The following is a 19,401-nucleotide window of genomic DNA, read 5'->3' on the forward strand; positions in this document are numbered from 1 at the left end:
GCCTTGCCAACCCAGGCAAGGGGCGTTGCCGAATGTCCAGACACTCTGCTTTTGAACCAGGCTTCACCAGGCCTGCTAGTAATGGTGAATCTTACTTTGTTTCTGCGTTCTATAGTAAATTTAAAGCGATAAAACATTTTTTTTTCCCGATCGTCACTGTCATTTGAACCTACCTGACCTCCAAGCTAGCAGTCAAGAGGGCATATAAGTAAAAAGAAAAATAGACAAATCCACAAATAAAATGAGTGGAAGGAACTGAAGACTAGTTGTGTTGGTAAAGAACTGGACTTACAATGTCAGGGAGCATTAGGTCATCCCGGCACTCTGGAGACAGAGGCAGGAAGGTGGGGAGTTCAAACCCAACACAGTGAGTTAGGGAGTGACCTAAGTAAGTCGTTAAAATGAAACGGCTGGCTCCTGGGTGGTGGTGGTCCATGGATTGAATCCCAATGCTTGGAGGCAAAGGTATGTTAATCTCTTGAGTTCGAGGCTAGCCTGGTCTACAGAGAAAGTTCCAGGATAGCCAAGGCTACTCAGAGAAACCTTGTCTCTCAAACAAACAGCCAAACCAAACCAAATAAACAAGCAAACAGCTGGCAAATTATAAAACATATAAAGGACAGCCGGGGTTACCTGCTAGGTTGATGAGCACTGTCAACCAACATCACATGATGACACTTATAGAAATTAAATATTTGTCAAGGTGTGGAAAAATTGAAAACACACAATCCATTTTCCTCCTATAGCCTCCTTCAAGCCACCACAACCATCTTCCAACATGCTTCATCTAGTTATCAGTCAACCCTCTAATGGTTTGCCATCATCCTTAGGACGTGGACACATGAAGCTCTCAACATCTGTCCCTGTCCCTCTGCTGTAGCCAAATTGCCCAGTATTGAGGTTTGGTCTCTTGCTATGTATAGTAATGCTAAATTCTATACAAAAAGGCTATTCTTGGGGTTACAACCTTTTGTTCCTTGTTCCTTGATTTAAAACGACTGGCTAAATAAAATTGGCTACAGCCCATTACAAGAGGGACTAGAGGTAGGTGGGTTTTGCGTTACTTAGTTGGGGGTCGAGAAGAGAGAGGAGGGAGGAGAGACCAGGAGGAAGAAGGGAGAAGAAGAAGCCTCCGTGAGGGGAGATGGACCATGAGCACGTGGCCAGGAGAAATGGCAAGTATCTGGGGTGCACCTCTGGGGAGGTAGCCAGGCCAGCAGTTAGAAGAGAAGACTAAGGGTTACCCCCAGTAATTGTCAAAGCCAAATAAAGTGACCATAGTCTGAGTCTCATTTACTTGTAAGCTGGTCGGGGATAAGCTTAAATTGGTTGTACTACAGCCCAGAGTCCATATCTCAGTAAGTTCCAGCTTCCTGCCTGATTGCTCACTGCTTTCAGAAAATTAGCTTCTTCTTAACTACTTCCTCCTGGAGGCCTTCCTTGACTCCCTCAGGCCAGAGCTTGTGTGAATTGCTGAGCTCTGACTCTGATCCACAGATATCTACAAAGTTCTTATCAGACTTGGGTCTATGTCTTCCCAGTAGACACGGCCAAAGTTAACTCTCTTCTGAACGTGAGTAAATCTGACAGAGAAACAAGGCATGAGCTCGCCTCAGAGAAGATAAACTCTTGGAAGACGTCAAAGATATCGATCTTTTACAAACTTCACCCAAAATAGATGCATGGTGACAGGACTTTATGTCATTCCCTTACCATAAAACCATTCAGGGCCCGCAGTGGCCATAGAGTAAAACTCGGTCACCCTAGTGTGACCATCAAAGCCCTTTATAAACTGATCAGATCAATCTGTTCACATGTCCTTTACGATGGGTGTCACTGGAGTGATATAACTCAACTAATTGATTCTGCATGTCTCCTACCAGGAATGCGGCTCACGGGCCTCAGGCAGCCTCTCTTACTCATTTCCTTTTTTTTTAAGATTTTATTTATTATATATGAGTACACTGTCACTCTCTTCAGACACACCAAAACAGACCATCAGATCCCATTAGATGGTTGTGAGCCACCATGTGGTTGCTGGGATTTGAACTCAGGACCTCTAGAAGAGCAGTCAGTGCTCTTAACCCCTGAGCCATCTTTCCAGCCCTCTTATTTCCTATATCAGGCCCTATCCACTTCCCTATTTACTCAGTACAAAGTACTATTGCCAGTACAGGGTAAGGGTTCTAACGGTTTTGAAGAATAATTTCTGTTATATTTCTCAGTTAACTAGGCTATTTTGATTGTGCCTAAATAATAAAAATTTGACCTCTGATGACTTATTTGTTTGGCTAGCCCTCTGCCTTAGGTTCCCCCCAGCTTGTGACGCTAACGATTAAACCCAGACCGTGCACATGCTAGGGAAATGTATCAAACTACATCCCCAGCCCTGTTTATTTCTTTATTGTTTTGCCGTATGGGGAAATCGAACCAAGGATTTCATACATATCAGGCAAGTCGTGCACCTCAAGCTATGCTCCCCTAACCTCCTTTAAGACAGGGTCTCGAGTAGCCCAGGCTGGCATTAAACACACCATGTAGCCTAAGTGGGGCTTTGAAATCCTAACACTCCTGCCTCAGCCTCCCAGGCCCTGGGATTCCATGTGTGAAGCATGAGACCTGCCTCCAGCTCTCCATACATCACACGGTACACCACAGGCATGGTAGCATGAATGTTTGTTGCTTACTGTAAACCAATGAAGGAATAAGGCAGATGAGCAGGCAAGGTGGATTTACTTGGTGAAACCACCACAGATCTGAGATCTGGTCATCAGGACTTGGACTTTTATGACTTCGTCTTTGACTAAACGAAGCAATGAAGTCAGAAACCCTGATCGAATTGATGGTTTGGTTTTGTTTTTTAATTAGTGCAGGGTCTCAAGTGTGTTTGACAAATACTCTACCATTGAGCAACAGTCCTTCCTCTTCCTCATCATCAACTTTCTCTTCAACTTCCTCTCTGCTCCCTGTGTATGTGTCTGCATGGGTGTGTGTGTGTGTGTGTGTGTGTGTGTGTGTGCATGCGTGCTGAAAACTGAATCCAGGTGCTTGTGTATGCTAGATGAGTCTATTCTTCTGCCAAGCCAACCTCTGCCTCTTTAGTGCTAAGAAAGCAGAGGTAGGCAGATCTCCATGAGTTCTGGGACAACCTGGTCCAGAGATACAGTTAGTTCTAAGATAGCTGGGTCTACATAGTGAGTTCAAAGACAGTCAGAGCTGTCTATGAATGAATGAATGAATGAATGAATGAATGAATGAATGAATGAAAGGATGTAGCTCATCCCTACCAGGGACAGCTTTGCAACACAGCCCAAGTTGGCCTGGAATCCAGCTATCCTTTCACCTCTAGTTCTGGGATTATAGGAATATGTCAGCACACCTGACTCTTAATTAGTTTTTCTCTCTTAATTAGAGAAAAGTTTATGGGACAGGGTCTTAGAAGTTAACCTGTAGCCAAGGGCTAGCCTCAATTTGAGACATTCCTTCTGCCTCATCTTCTTGAGGGCCAGGATTACAGGCATGCATCGTTAGTCCCAGAAAGTTCTTAGTTTTAAAGATTTATTTATTTTTATTTTATGTGTACGGGTGTTTTCCTGGATGTAGCTGTGTGACCCACCATGTGGCTCCTGGGAATCAACTCAAGTCTGCTGCAAAAAACAGCAAGTACTTTTAACTCCTGAACCATCTCTCCAGCTCGCTCTCTCTCTCTCTCTCTCTCTCTCTCTCTCTCCCTCTCTCTCTCTCTCTCTCTCTCTCTCTCTCTCTCTCTCTCTCTGAGACAGACCTCTGCTATAGGAACTCAAGAAACTTGTGGGTAAAATGGATGTAAGGATATAAGAAGATTACCACAGGGGGTTGGTAATCCTCAGTGGGTAAGAGCACTGACTGTGTGAAGTCTGAGTTGAACCTCTTCCAGGATCTATTGAATGAGACTCACTGAGGCAATGATCGATGCAATAGCAAGAGGAGTTTAATTCTGACATGTCAGGGTCCTCCCACTTCAAGGAGAGACCACCCAGAGCCGACTCTGATAGGGAGTTATATACCTTGCAAACAATTGGGGCAGAATTTGCACAGTGGTAACTAGGCAGGGTACTATGTACATTTGCTGGAGCAAAACAACTTTCAGATTATACTCAGTGTACCCTTCAAGACTTTTCCCAAGAGGGAGTTGGTTGGAAGCCACAGGTAGCTTTGTGTGACAGGTGGGCTTGTAGCTGTTCCAGGAGCTAAACCAGCTTTTTTCTTTCTGGAAGGGAGGGGTCCTTGTGCTCGGAGATTTGTGGTGGAAATTTTCCCACTGGTCCCAGATTGGCCCCAACTCTGGCTCTTTCATCCCCCCTTTTCTTTTAGCATAGCTTCAATCTTGACACTTACAGACCTCTGGCTCATACTCTTGCTTCCCTGCTCCCAGCTGCATATAATGCTGCTCTAAGATCACTAACTGGACTGTATTATAAGCAAAAATGTAGGGGCCAAAAGTCAGAAATAAAAGGACCTTCATAACAGGGGGAATATAAGACACACAGTACATATAGACATATAGTTGGCAGGGACTATAGACTCAGGACTGAGAATGATTCAATGTTAACTTGAGGGGGTTGGTGTCCTTTTGAACCCTCTCTTTTATCTGGAGCCACGTCGTCTCCTTCAGTGGAGAAGCAGGTCTGGCGTGGTTGTAGTGCACCCAGGTGGTGATCATGGTCCTTTTCACCTGGGTTTAGACGCATCTTGATGAAATATCTTCATATAGACCCAGTCTCTTTTGGCTTGTGTGCTTCTGGAACTGGATCTGCTTCACGGAGGGCACATAATTTAGGGCAAACATATTCATGAGCCTATTCGGTAGCTCTGACCTTACATATTAAATTATCGTTTTTCAGTTCTGTAATAACCACCAACTGTAGGCTGGATACAATGGGGGCTAGAATATAGGGCAAAGGGGAGGAGATTCTAATGGTGCATGTATTGGTCTACCTTACATTGGGTAGTTGAGCTGCATTTGTCTTTGTCAGGACTCTATACAGAGAAATGCACCAAAAAACTTCTGGTGGTGTGCTGCACTTTCTTGCCACTTCTTCAGACTCAGGTTGATGGGCAGAGTGGTGTCAACTGAGGCAAGACCCGTGGAGGACACATGATATTTGGAAGGAGTATAAAAAGGAATCTATGGACAGTGACAGAGGCTGAGCCTGGCTTGCTGAGAGAGCTAGTTGTGCAATGCTTGTTGGTCTCTCATCTTCACTGATCTTCCCTGAGAGAGGCACACCTGAGAACTTCAGGCATTCCTTCTGGTCCCTCTTACTGACTTGTGCTGAGGCTGAGGCCTGTCTGTCTCTGCTAGGTCATGCCACCACTGCTGCTATCCTGACACTACCGAACTGGACTGCTGTACCCCTGAAGTGTTTGTGAGCGGATTGAGATGCCGCCGCTGACCTGCGAACTGAACTGCTGATTTCCAGACAATGCAGACAGGAGTTGCTCCAAAGAACCTTTCTAAACAAGTGTACTTGCCCCGTGTCCTTTTTTTACCACTGCCTCTGGTAGGTGATGGTCTACAAGGGAGGTTAAAGCATTTAAGAACCATCATTAATGGGCTGGAGAGATGGCTCAGTGGTTAAGAGCACTGACTACTCTTCCAGAGATCCTGAGTTCAATTCCCAGCAACCACATGGTGGCTCACAACCATCTGTAAAAGAGATCCGATGCCCTCTTCTGGTGTATCTGAAGACAGCTACAGTGTACTTATATATAATAAATGAATAAATCTAAAAAAATAAAAAAACCATCATTAAAAGTAGGATTTGAAAAAATCAAAGTTACAGGTACATGAGATTCTGTTATGGCTAGCCTACTAATTCTTTTTCTTTTAGTTCCTTTTTTTAAACTTATTTTTTCCTTTTTAAAAAACTATTTCTTTGAGAATTTAGTACAGTGAGTATTGATCATACTCTTTCTAGATCCACTTTCCTTCCCTACCCAATCAATTCTCTCTCTCTCTCTCTCTCTCTCTCTCTCTCTCTCTCTCTCTCTCTCTCTCTCTCTCTCGTCATGTCTAGTTTGAGTTCCCCCATATATGCCGAGAAGTGTGGCCTTCCACATGAGCATGGTCAACCTAGCAGGGATAGTTTTCTTCTACAGTTGAAGAAAATTGACTCTTCCCTCTCCCACAAGGGTCAGTTCCTGATGGATACCCAACTAGGGGTAAGGCCTCATGTCTACCTCCCTTCTCCCCACTGAGATTTGGTTTAGCTCGAGTTGGGCTCATCCATGTCGCCGTAACTGCTGTGAGATCATAGTCATAGCTGTTCTGCTAAGCCTAGCAAACATTGCTCCACTGTAGCCATCCACTGATTCTGACTCTAACCCTCTTCTCACCCACCCCATCTTCTGCAGTGCTTGATCTCTGAGCCTTGGGTGGAGGAACCACAGTACATGTGTTCCATATAGGACTGGTCATTCTGAAGTCTCTTACTCTCTGCACCTTGGCCAGTTACGGGCCTCTGTATTGATTACCATCTACTGCAAATAGAACCTTTTCGGATGAGGGCTAAGAGTTGTGTTAACCTATGGGTAAAGCCACAGATCATTAGGAGTTGGTTTAAATCATCTCAACATGTGGCCCTGGTGGGTCTCCAGTGAAGTGGAAGTTTCTCGTCGTGTCATTTGATGCAGACTCACTCATGTGGTATTTTGCTGAGGTAAGACTGGTGGGAGGACAGGTGATATTGGAGAGAGTATAAGTGGGACTCAACAAACAGTGATGGGGTGCTTGCATAGCTAGCAGTGCAGTTCTTCATTGGTTTCAAGTCTTTGCTGATTTTTGCTTCAATCAGAGAGGCATGGCAGAGAACTCTTGGTCCTAGTCACTCCTGATGACTCGTACCCATTCAGCAGAGGCCTGGCAGTTTCTGCTGGATTATGCTGCCATTGCTGGTTTGTGTTTGGTGACACTTTTGAACTGAACTGTTGGTATCCTAACACTACTGAACTGGACCACTGATATCCTGACAAACAGAGGTTGGAATCACCCCAAAGAACTACGTCAAAACAGGTCCACATCTCCTTGTCTTGTTTACCATCGTTTCTTCCCTGCCTTTGGACAATGGGCTAGAAGTGGGGGTTAAAGGTTTTGAGAACCCTTATTAAAATAGGTTTTTGAAAAAAAAATCTGGGGTTGGGGATTTAGCTCAGTGGTTAGAGCGCTTGCCTAGGAAGCGCAAGGCCCTGGGTTTGGTCCCCAGCTCCGAAAAAAAGAACCAAAAAAAAAAAAAAAAAATCTAAGCCTACACTACATCTTGAGTTGCTCATTCCTAAACTTGAAATCCTTCTACCTTAGCATCCTTAATGCTAGGATTCCAGACCTGTGCTGCCATACATGGCCCTACACACTTGTGAAATGTATTCTGGGAAAGTGACTCTGGTCCTTTTACAAAAAACTACATGGGAGACCCAGAGAGTACCACGCATCTATAATTGCAGCAGGCAGGGGAATTGCCCTATGTTGGTGTGCATGCAAACACACACACACACACACACACACACACACACACACGACTGACAAAGAAAAGCAAGCTCTCTTTGGGACAAGTGGAAGCCATGACCATATGTATGCAGCCTGGAACCTCAGAAGGCACCCTGGGTCCAAATCCTGAACTTGATGATGATGGTGGACCCCTGAGGTAAGTAGAGGGTGCGGGTTCTTGCAGAAAACTAAGAGGCCAAGGTTAGAGACCGAAAAACCAAAGACTAGGCTCAGCGTGGTGGTGTAATCCTAGCACTAAGGAGGCACAGGTTCAAGGCCAGCCTGGTCTAACTAGTGAGTTTCAGATCAGCCAGTGCTACATAATAAGACTGTTTCAAAACACATAAAGCTCTGACCTCCATAAGCACATTCACACATACACACTCAGAAACAGACACACAGACATACATATATATGCACTCACAGAGAGGCACAGAGAGAGAGAGAGAGAGAGAGAGAGAGAGAGAGAGAGAGAGAGAGAGAGAACCAAACAATACAAACAAATGAAGCAAACTGAAGAAAAATATGTAGAGTCCAACAGTAGAAACTTGGTTGTGTTTCTCTAAACCATACTCTGTATTCCTTGAACATCCAGACTCATATCACTGGGCTTTTGTTTTGTTTTTCTTTGCTCTTCAAAACAGTCTCACATGGGCACGATGTTCATGATTTTACTCCAGCCCTCAGGGAGACAGCCATCTGTGTGAGCTCAAGGCCAGCCCAGTCTACATAGCAAGTTCCAGGCTGGCCTGGGCTACACAGTGCAATCCAATTTCACAACAGAACAAAACAAATAAAAATGAAAAGACACACAACAATCTCACTTGGTAGCCCAGGCTGGCCTCAAATCAATTCTCCTGCCTCAGTGCCAGACTTAGTGAAGAACACTCCTGGAAGCTTTCTTTTTGAGACAGGGTATCTCTGTGTAACCCTGGCTGTCCTGGCACTCACTCTGTAGATCAGGCTAGCCTCAAACTCACAGAGATCTGCTTGCCCCTGCCTCCCAGGCACTGGGATTAAGGGTATGTGCCACCAGCACCTGGCTCCCAGCTTCTTCTTTATTGTTGTTTTGTACCAACATTGGTAGCCTTGTGAAGCCCACTGTCTACCACTGAGTTGTGTCCCTAGCCCATAGCTGTTCCTTAGATAAAGATTTCTGTCTTCTGTTGTGAAGATGTGTGTGTCCTTTAGTTTCAACCTTTCTCGATGAATATGACTCCCTGGAATGCTGGAGATAATCGGGTTTGGATCTCAGCCCTGTGCTGTGCTGGCCTTGAGCAAGGTATTTAAGGTACTTGGCACCTAATTTTTCAGTGTGTAAAAAGGGTGTCTTAGTTAGGGTCTTATTGCTATGAACAGACACCATTTAATTGGGGCTGACTTACAGGTTCACAGGTTCAGTTATCATCAAGGTAGGGGCATGGCAGCATTGCAGCATCCAGGCAGGCATGGTGCAGGAGGAGCTGAGTTCTACATCTTCACCCGAAGGAAGCCAGGAACAGACTGAGCATCCTCAGGCAGCTAGGAGGAGGATCTCCAAGCCCACCCCACAGTGACACACTTCCTCCAACAAGGTAACACCTTCTAATAGTGCCCCTCCCTGGGCCAAGCATACGCAAGCCATCACAGTGGGTATAACACAAAGACTTTCCATCACAGAATTACCATCGGAGAGAAGGCCGAGTGTCTCGGACCCAAAACTTGATAAGCAGGACTTTGGGTTTGTTTTCTTTTGTTTTATTGATATCATGAATATAGGTTTCACAATGAAGCCCTAACTGGCCTGAAACATGCTTTATAGACCAGGCTGGCCTAGAACCCATAGATTCACCTGCTTCTGCCTCCTGACTGCTGGGTTACAGCATGCAGCATCATGCCCAGATCATACTTGGCTTTAAAAACATTGTTAATCAATATTTGTTCCCTGTGCATGGGATAAACACACTGCGCACTCGTGCAAATGTATCTTTGGTTTTTTGTTTTTTTTTTAAGACAGTGTGGTTATGTGGTCAAGGCTGACGTCAAGCCTTTAATCGTCCTGCCTGTCTCCCAAGTGCTGAGATTACAGGCATACACTACATACAGCTCCTCTTAAAATCTTTATTACATTTATTTACTTATTGGGAGCTGTGTGTGTGTGTGTGTGTGTGTGTGTGTGTGTGTGTGTGTGTGTGTAGGTCAGAGACAAGCTTGTAAGAATTCCTTCTTCCGGGTTGGGGATTTAGCTCAGTGGTAGAGCACTTGCCTAGCAAGCGCAAGGCCCTGGGTTCGGTCCCCAGCTCCGAAAAAAAAAAAAAAAAAAAAAAAGAATTCCTTCTTCCTCTACCCTGTAAGTCCTGGGGATTGAACTCAGGCCCTTAGACTTGACAGCAAGCACCTTTGTCCATCAAGCCATCTTGCCAGTCCACAATATAGCTTCTCAGTTGGGCGTCTTCCTATCACACTCACCTAACAGCCTGTCAACCATATTTTCCCAAATTCTTAAGCTCTGTCACATCCATGCCTAAGAACCATCACTCCTCCAATAAGAACTCTTGTCTTGGGCTGGAGAGATGGCTCAGAGGTTAAGAGCATTGACTGCTCTTCCACAGGTCCTGAGTTCAATTCCCAGCAACCACATGGTGGCTCACAACCACCTATAATCAGGTCTGGTGCCCTCTTCTGGCCTGTAGTTGCATACATGCAGGCAGAAAGCTGTATGATGTATACATAATAAATAAATAGATTTAAAAAAACTCTTGTCTTACCCTGAAAGGGCTTTTTAAAAAGAAAACCCCACAAGCTGTAGATCAATGCCAGGTCTTTGGCTAGAACTTCAGAAGAAATAGAAAGCTTCTGATAGGTTTTGATCAGAGGAAACATAACTTCCAAATTGTTTGTTTAAACAGTTACTCTGGATGGTGATTTATAAAAAAAAAAATTAAAAAATAAAATTAAAAAAAAAAAAGCTTGTAGGGGAACCGGATGGAAGGAGAAAGGCCAGAAAGGCGACAGGTGGTAACCTGAAGGAGAAAGGAAGGTGGCTGGGCTGGGAGTGACAGACAAGTAGGGAAATCTTGTTTTTAGATTTTATTTATTTTGGGTGTTTTGCCTATGTGTGAGGGCTGCATGTGTGTGCAGTACATGTGGAGGCCAGAAGGGGAAGCCAGGTCCCCAGAACCGAAGTCAAAGACAGTGAGAGCCACCATGTGAGTAAGCAAGTGCTCTAACAAAGCTGTACTGTTAGCCCCAGGTGTCTAGACGTTACATGTATGGTCTGTGCTTTCTGCCACAGGCTAGCTCCATAGGTCTCCCTGTGTCACAGGCTAGCTGCATAAGTTCTCCCTGCATCACAGGCTAGCTGAATAAGGTCTCCCTATGTCACAGGCTAGCTGTGTAAGGTCTCCCTGTGTCACAGGCTAGCTCCATAGGTCTCCCTGTGCACCCTAGACTAGATTTGCCCACACAATCTTATTGCCTCAGATTTCTGAGTGGGATTACAGCCTTCACTACCACACCTAGTGAAAGAAAGTATTTTCAAAGTTTTCTTCTGAGGGGCCGAATAAGGTAGTCACCACCAAGCCCAAGACCTCTAGTTTGATCTCACACAGTGAAAGAAAGGAACTGAGTCCAAAAGAAAAGTGTCCATGGTACACATGGGCACACACCCAGACCACCACCCCACCACACAGACATACACAGACACACACACACACACACACACACACACACACACACACACACACACACGCTGGCTGCTCTTCAAGAAAACCATGTTCTATCCCCAACACTTGCAAGGCTGCTCACAACTGTCAGTAACTCTAGTTTCAGGGGTTTTGACACCTCCTTCTGGCCTTTCTGGTACACATGACACATGCGGGCAAAACACCCATACACATAAAATAAAATTTAAAAGTAGAAAAAAAAATCCCAGAGCTGGAGAGATGGCTCAGTGGTTAAGAGCACTGACTGCTCTTCCAGAGGTCCGGACTCAATTCCCAGCAACCACATGGTGTCTCACAACCATCTATAATGGGATCCAATGCCCTCTTTCGGTGTGTCTGAAGACAGTGACAGTGTACTCATATACATAAAATAAATCTTTAAAAAAGAAAAAAAATTCCTACATCTGGCTATGTTGGCATAGACCTGTAATCCCATCCACTCAAGTTCGAGCCTTGTCTGGGCCACCAGCAGGCAATTTCAGACCAATCTGGGCAATGCAGAAAGAACTTCTTTCAAAATATAAAGGGGTAAGATGGGTTGAGTGGCGCTGGGGGCTAGAGTTCAATGGAGGAGCACTCACCTAGTGGGCAGGTGGCACTAGTTTCAATCCTTAATATGGGTAAATATTTAAATAACATCTGAACTACCTATATAGAGATTTATCTTGTAACCATCCTGTATACAACTGTTAACACAAAATTCATGCCGTGTTAGATGTCAAATAATCCAGAGATGGTTTAAGGTCAGTGGAGTGAGGACTGGGCACATCAACTCAATAGTGGAATACTTTTGTAGCATGCAGGAGGCTCTGTTTGATACCAGAGCTTCAGAGAAGAGAAGGGTGAGGAGAGGATTTCAGTGTCTTCCAAAGGTCCTGGGATGTGAAGTGATAACCGGACTTTCAATGTATGGCCACCGTGGTTTGTTGACAAGACGGACAGAGATGAGAGAGAGAGAGAGAGAGAGGAGAGAGAGGGGGGGGGCATAACTCCAAGAGATTGTGCCATGGCAATGGGAAAGATAAACTTGTCCTATAGAAGGAAGGTTATGGGACAAGCTGAGTACATGTGGTAGTGGTGGATTCGGAATCTCAGCCCTTAGAAGGCTGAGGTAGAATGGTTAAGAGTTGGGAACCAGCCCAAGCTACATATGGGATTCACAACTGACTTGGGCAGCTAGTGAGACCCTATTTCAAGATTAAAATGCTGCTGCTGCTGCTGCTCCTGCTGCTCCTGATGATGATGATGATGATGATGATGATGATGATGATGATGATGACGACAACGACGACAATGACGACGACGATGAAGGTTGGGGAGATCTCGAAGTAGGGAAGAGTGCTTGCTGCGTGCTGACTTTCAATCTCCAGCATCTATGTAAAAAGCCAGCACACGTGGCCATGCAGGGCTGCAGCCTAGCGCTGTGGAGGAGTAGGCGACTGGAGGAATGCTTGCTGGGGCTTTGCTAGTTGCCAGCCTAGCTAGGTTCAATGAAAGACCCTGTCTCAGGAAGTAAGGCAGGGAGGGGAATAGAGCAGGACAGCTAGCGTCCTCTTCTGCCCCGCCCCCACCTGCATATTCATGTGCACAGACATAACACCGTGCATACATACAACAGCAGCAGCAGCAGCAGCAACAACAACAACAACAAAGTTTGTAAGTAAAAGAGAGTAAAACTATCACTGGGTTAGCACAGTGATAGTTTGCTTCCCTATTGTGCACAAGGCTCTAGATTCAGTCCTAGATTCAGGAGACAGGGACTTAGAAGAGTGGGAGTTTTGTTCTTGTGGTTCTAGGCTTCTCTGTCTACTGAATGCCTAAGCAAAGAACGGTTGCTCTACTAAAGCCAGGTTTCCAGCCTTTAACAAGAAGCTATTGGGATCCCAGGAGGAGGACTCCCAGCAGGGTTGGTCCACGGTTACTTTCCCATTGCTGTGGCTGAGTGTCTGACAGAACAGCTTAAGGGAGGAAGGATCTATCTCAGTCCACCATTATGGGGAAGGCAAGGCAGCAGAAACGTGTGCTGGCTGCTGTTCGCATGGTGCAGACAGAAAGCTGGAACCGGAATTAGGTAGAACCTTCGTGACCGACCACCACCAGCCAGGTTCTACCTCATGAGGCCCCACAGCCTTTACAATGGCACCTCCTTTGGAGACTGGTTATTCAAGATGTGAGCCCATGTTAAAAATTCAAGGCAGCCCCAGGCACCGTGGCACATGCCTTTGTCTCAGCATTTGGAAAGCAGAGGCAGGAGGATCCCTATGAGTTTTGAGGGCAGTCTGGCCTACATAGTGAATTTCCAGATAGCCCGGGTTAGGGAGACCCTTTCTCAAAAAGGGAAACAAAATGAACCAAACCAAAAGATTTAAACCATAGAATTCAGTGAAGGGTAGGTCCAGTGAGAGCCAGACTCCTGAAGGCTGTTTCCAGATTTACAGTCTTTATGTGGAATATCAGAGTCTGTCCCTGTGACCAGAAGAATAGGAATTTAACAGGAGATAAGAGGTAGCTTGTGGCTTTGTAAGTCAAGGTCAGCAAACACACCTTGTCCAGGCCCCTTGCTCCACTTTCTTGGTTCACTTATTCCTGGGAAAACCAGTTACCATGCTGTGAGCAACCCAGATAACGTAAAACTACAGCCCCCGACGAATGGACACAGATATGAACTTGGAAATGGATTTTCCAGTCCCAAGTCAAGCATTCAGAAAACTGCAGCTCCAGACAACACAGAATATAGCTTGTGAACCAGAACTACCCAGCTGCACTATTTCATAATTCCTGTGGTTAGGGAATCATGACTTAATAAATGTTTACTGTTTTGAGCCACTCAGTTTGGGGAGGGCGGAAGGTGATTTGCTATACAGCAAAAAATAGCTAACATACTTCTCACAGCCGAGTGGTGGGATGATCCAAGAAAGAAAGAGAGCTTGGCACCTCGTGCCACCCTAGAATCCCTCCTTAGTCAGAGATACGTACCAGCGCATCTCTCCATTCAGCAAATGTTGCAACTGGAGGAAGGAGAGACAGACCAGAGTACTGGTCGCCCTCGAGCTGGAGGCGGAACAGCACTTGCTTGAGTCTGTCAGACCCTCCAGTTCAATCCCTAGCTTCTCCAAGCCCATTCAGGAGCACACAGGAGAGCTGCATTTACAACTGAGATAATAGAATTACACCTGCGTGGTGATTATTTTTCAAAGATTTTAATTTAAAAAAACTTTAAATATTTTTTATATTTTTATATGAGTAAATACACTGTCACTGTCTTCAGACACACCAGAAAAGGCACCAGATCTCATTACAGATGGTCGTGAGCCACCATGTGGTTGCTGGGAATTGAACTCAGGACCTCTGGAAGAGCAGCCAATGCTCTTAACCACTGAGCCATCTCTCCAGCCCCTTAACGGGTTTCTTAAGCTTTCCAAATCTCCATTGGAAAACTAAACTGACACCCCACGTTGTAAAATAATGTAAAGTGCTGGGCACACGCCTTTGATTCCAGCACTCAGGAGGCAGAGGCAGGTGGACCTCTGTGAGTTCGAGGCCAGCCTGGTCTACAGAGTGGATGCCAGGACCATCAGGGTTATACAGTGAGACCCTGTCTAGAAAAAAAAACAAATAAAATAAAGTAAATACATAAAGAAATTGATGTGAATGAACATGGATTAGCATTGCCAATCAGAGAGAAGAAACAAATAATAATGACTAGCTCTCCTAATTGTTCATAGCTACAAAAAGGGGCTAGCGAGATGACTAACTGGGTAAAGGTGATTGCTGCCAAGCCAGAGGACCTGAGTTCTAGCCCCAGTGCCTACAGAGTAGGAGAAAACTAACTCTGGAAAAAGTTGTCCTCTGATCTCCAAACATCACACACACACACACACACACACACACACACACACACACACACACACACACACACACTAAAATAAATAAATTAAAAAAAAATTTTTCGAAGCTGAGGACCGAACCCAGGGCCTTGAGCTTGCTAGGCAAGCGCTCTACCACTGAGCTAAATCCCCAACCCTAAATTTTTTTCAATAGATTTATTTTTATTTGTCAATTGATTCTCAGCACCCACATGAGTGTCATAGTCTGTAACTCCAGTCCCAGGGGATCCAATGCCCTCCATGTGCACCTGCATACACACATGTGCACAATCATATTTCTAAGCAAACATTCATATAGAGAAAGTAAAAATAAAATCTAAAAAAAAGTTTTGGATTTTTTTGTTTGTTTGTTTTGTTTTTTAAGAAAAGACTTCACAGAAGACAGAAGAGGCACCCATCCCTGACCTCAGGAGTGGAGAGAGCCATGAGGAGGTCAGACTGTGAACAGATTAATGCTAAGCTCACCATTTCCTTGATGGAAGTAGTTGCATTCCCCCCTTTGGTTGACCAAAATCTTTGCTCATTTGTTCCAATCGCAAAATTCTTGAGACCCGTTAATTTACAAGAAATTAAATTCACGGACTCATGGTTCTGGTGTCTGAGAAAGTTGAGAGATGGTGAGAACTGTGTGCTGTATGGTAGAAGGCCAGGTCCTCTCTTCTTCTTGCAAAGCCATAATGCCCCCTTCTAGGGACCTTAGTGAATCCTAATGCCTTCTCCGAGTCTCCACTCCCAGGTGGCGTTGACACAAGATTTTCAGGACTGAATTGCCCACACATGAATTCCAGGGGAGGCACCCAAACCATAGCCCCAGGAAAGACCACACAGGACAGCCAAGAATTTAAATTAGGATTGAAGGTGCATCTGATTCAGTGCTCTTGTATAAAAGCCCTGGAGGCCCAGAAATACCAGCTACTCACTACAGGCTCTCCTGGGAGCTTGTGTGGTGGCAAGCATTTAGATGAACTTGAGGAAATCTGGACACCTGGGAATGAAGACCTCATGTTCTGATTTCTGGGAGGGGTGGGGACACAATCAGAACTTGCCTTATTGATTTGCCCAAGGTGATAGATTGCCACATGTGGATTGTGACGTTGCCATGTGTCTCAGGTTTACTGTTGCTGGGGTGAAACACCATGACCAAAGCTACTTGGGGAGGAAAGGGTTCGTATGGCTTATACTTCCACATCACGAATCATCACCAAAGGAAGTCAGGACAGGAACCTAAGCCAGACAGGAGCCTAGAGGCAGGAGCTGCTGCAGAGGCCACAGAAGTGTGCTGCTTACTGGCTTGCTCCTCATGGCTTGCTTGGCCTGCTTTCCTATAGAACCCAGGGCCACCAGTCCAGGAATGGCACCATGCACAATGGACAGGAGCCTCCCACATCAATCACTAATTAAGAAAAACCCCCTACAGCTGGATCTTTCGAGGACCTTTTCTCGGTTGAGGTTGCCTCCTCTCAGATAACTCTCGACTGTGTCAAAGTTGACATGAAACTATCCTGCACACCATGAATGCGACCACCAATGAGGAAGAACTGAGAGAAGGTTCTAACCCTCCAAGGGCAGTTCCAATGCTTACAGAAACACATGAGACCAGTACTGTGCTTACTGTGTGTTGGTCAGGAAATCAATTTAAGCCCAGTGGATGTTGTGCACACCTTTGATCCCAGTACTCGGGAGACAGAGGCAGCTGAGTTTCTGAGTTCAAGGCCAGCCTAACCTACTCAGTGAGTTCCAAGACAGCCAAGGCTACACAGAGAAATCACGTAAAATAAAACAAAATAGAACAGAAAGGGGGAAAAAAATCCATGTATCCGGATCAAGATCAGATTTTTTTTCTCTCCCTCTCTCCCTCCCTCTCTCAGGAAATAAAATAACCAGGGCTGGAGAGATGGCTCAATGCTTAACAACACTTGCTGCTCTTGAACAGGATCTGGGTTCAGTTGCCAGCACCCACAAAGTGGCTCACAACCATTTATAACTCCAGTTTCAAGGGATATAAAACCCTACCGTTATCTTCGTAGGCCCCAGGCGTGCATGTGGTACCCATACACACATGCAGGCAAAACACATACACGTAAAATAAGTAAATCTTTAAAAATGCAATGCAGTACAGGGGTTGGAGAAATGGGTCGGTGGTTTAGAGCATGTACAACTCAAACAGAGGGTCTGAATTAGATCCAGTACCACATCCGGTGGTTCACAACAGCCTCTAACTCCAGCTAAAGCCACTGGTTTTCCTGACCCCAGTATACTTGTGAGTGCTCTGCAGAGAGAGAGAGAGAGAGAGAGAGAGAGAGAGAGAGAGAGAGAGAGAGAGAGAGAGAGAGAGAGATTAAAAATAGTCTCAGGAAACAGACTTGTAGTTTTATATCTAAAGCCACTGGCTGAGCGCTTCCTCTTCTCCTGCCCCAGTCTCTGTCCCTATCTTTGCTGCCCCTTTAGAGGAGGTCTAACCCACTCTACAGATGTCTAAGCTGTCACAGCACACTGCTGGGACAAGTGGGCATGGTGACCAACGGTGCTGAACGTGGTGATCTCTAGCAACTTCTGAGTACCAGGAATGGTTCGGTGGGTGGGGCTGGGGGACCCCTTGTCCTCATCACTTGACTTGGGCCCCACCTCAGCACCTCAACAGCTGTTAGACCCTGGCCTTTCCCTGTCTCTGTCTTGTGTCCAGTGTATATCTCTGCCTACCAGACCTCATTCTCCACATGTTGCTAATCAGTGCTTTGTGCTTTTTAAAAAAATTTTGTTTTGTTTTGCTTTGTCTCAGAGGCTCTCTCAATCTAGTGGAAGATGGTCCAGAGTCGAAAAGAAAGCAAAGAAGGCAGGTAATGGAGAAACACTAAATGGAAGAGAAGCTGCCTGATGGGCAAGCAATCTGTGTGTCATACACTTTATGCTACTTGTCCTTGCTACAAGAAAATTCTGTTTTTCAGTTTTAAAAGTGCAGTAAAGGGGTTGGGGATTTAGCTCAGCAGTAGAGCACTTGCCTAGCAAGCGCAAGGCCCTGGGTTCGGTCCCCAGCTCCAAAAAAAAAAAAAAAAAAAAAAAAGTGCAGTAAAACATATGAAAATACCTGATTGAATATCAAATGAAATACCACACTGAAGTCCTGGCCCAAGGAGTGACTTTGGGCCACTGGCTCATTTAGTCCTTTCTGAAGGCTCTTGGTCCCTATCCAAAGGGAGAAAAAAGGGCTCTGTGTGTGTGTGTGTGTGTGTGTGTGTGTGTGTGTGTGTGTGTGAACGCTTCTCCAATTCAACAGCTGTGGAGGGCTATGAGCCTTCAAGTTTGATAGAGCCTCTTCCTACTGCTAGCTTGTAATCTGAGAAGTCTGGTTCTTCTGCTGTGTGATGAAGCCTGTCACTCAAGAAACAGAGCGACAGGAAAAACAAAGTACACACACGTACACACATGTATACACACATTTATGTACACATACATATATACACCTACACATACACTCACATGTACACATGTATATATACGCACATACTACATATACATATACATACATGCACATACACACAGTACACACACAGCACACACACATATATATAAACACCCATACACACTTATACACACATATATACACATACACACATACGCATATACACATATAACCCACATATGCACATACACACATATACACATATGCACATGCACACACATACACACATATGCACATGCACACACATATACACACTACATACACACAAATACATACACACATACCATACACACATTTACACACGGCACACACACACACACACACACACACAAAACAGCACACATATGAACACAGAAAAAGAAAGGTAAGTTAGTTTTTTTTAAAACTCTTTATTTAATTATGTACATATATGGAGCCCAAAGGAGAGCATGAGATTCCCTGGTGGTGGAGTTTTAGGCAATTATGAGCAGCCATCTTGGGTCCTGGGAACCCAACTCTTGACCTCTGTAGCATACTCTTAACCACTGAGCCATCTCTTCTGCCCCCTATTTTTTTAATTTAACTTTTTATTGGTTCTTTGTGAATTTTACATCATTCACCCCAATCCCACTCATTTCCCCATCCTTTGGTATCCACCCTCCACCCTTGCAATCCCCCACAAGAGAGAAAAAAAAACTCATTGTGGAAACTGCAGTGTGCCACAGTGTATCCCACAGTACACCCTTTTGTTCACACTTCCTTGCTTACCATGTTCATTGCCATGCGTGTTTGGTCTACTTCGAGGCCTCTGGCCTCTCATATGCTATTGCTCCTCACTCCCCTTGG

This window comes from Rattus norvegicus, chromosome 9, assembly GCF_036323735.1.
Source record: "Rattus norvegicus strain BN/NHsdMcwi chromosome 9, GRCr8, whole genome shotgun sequence".
In the NCBI taxonomy this organism is placed as follows: Eukaryota; Metazoa; Chordata; class Mammalia; order Rodentia; family Muridae; genus Rattus; species Rattus norvegicus.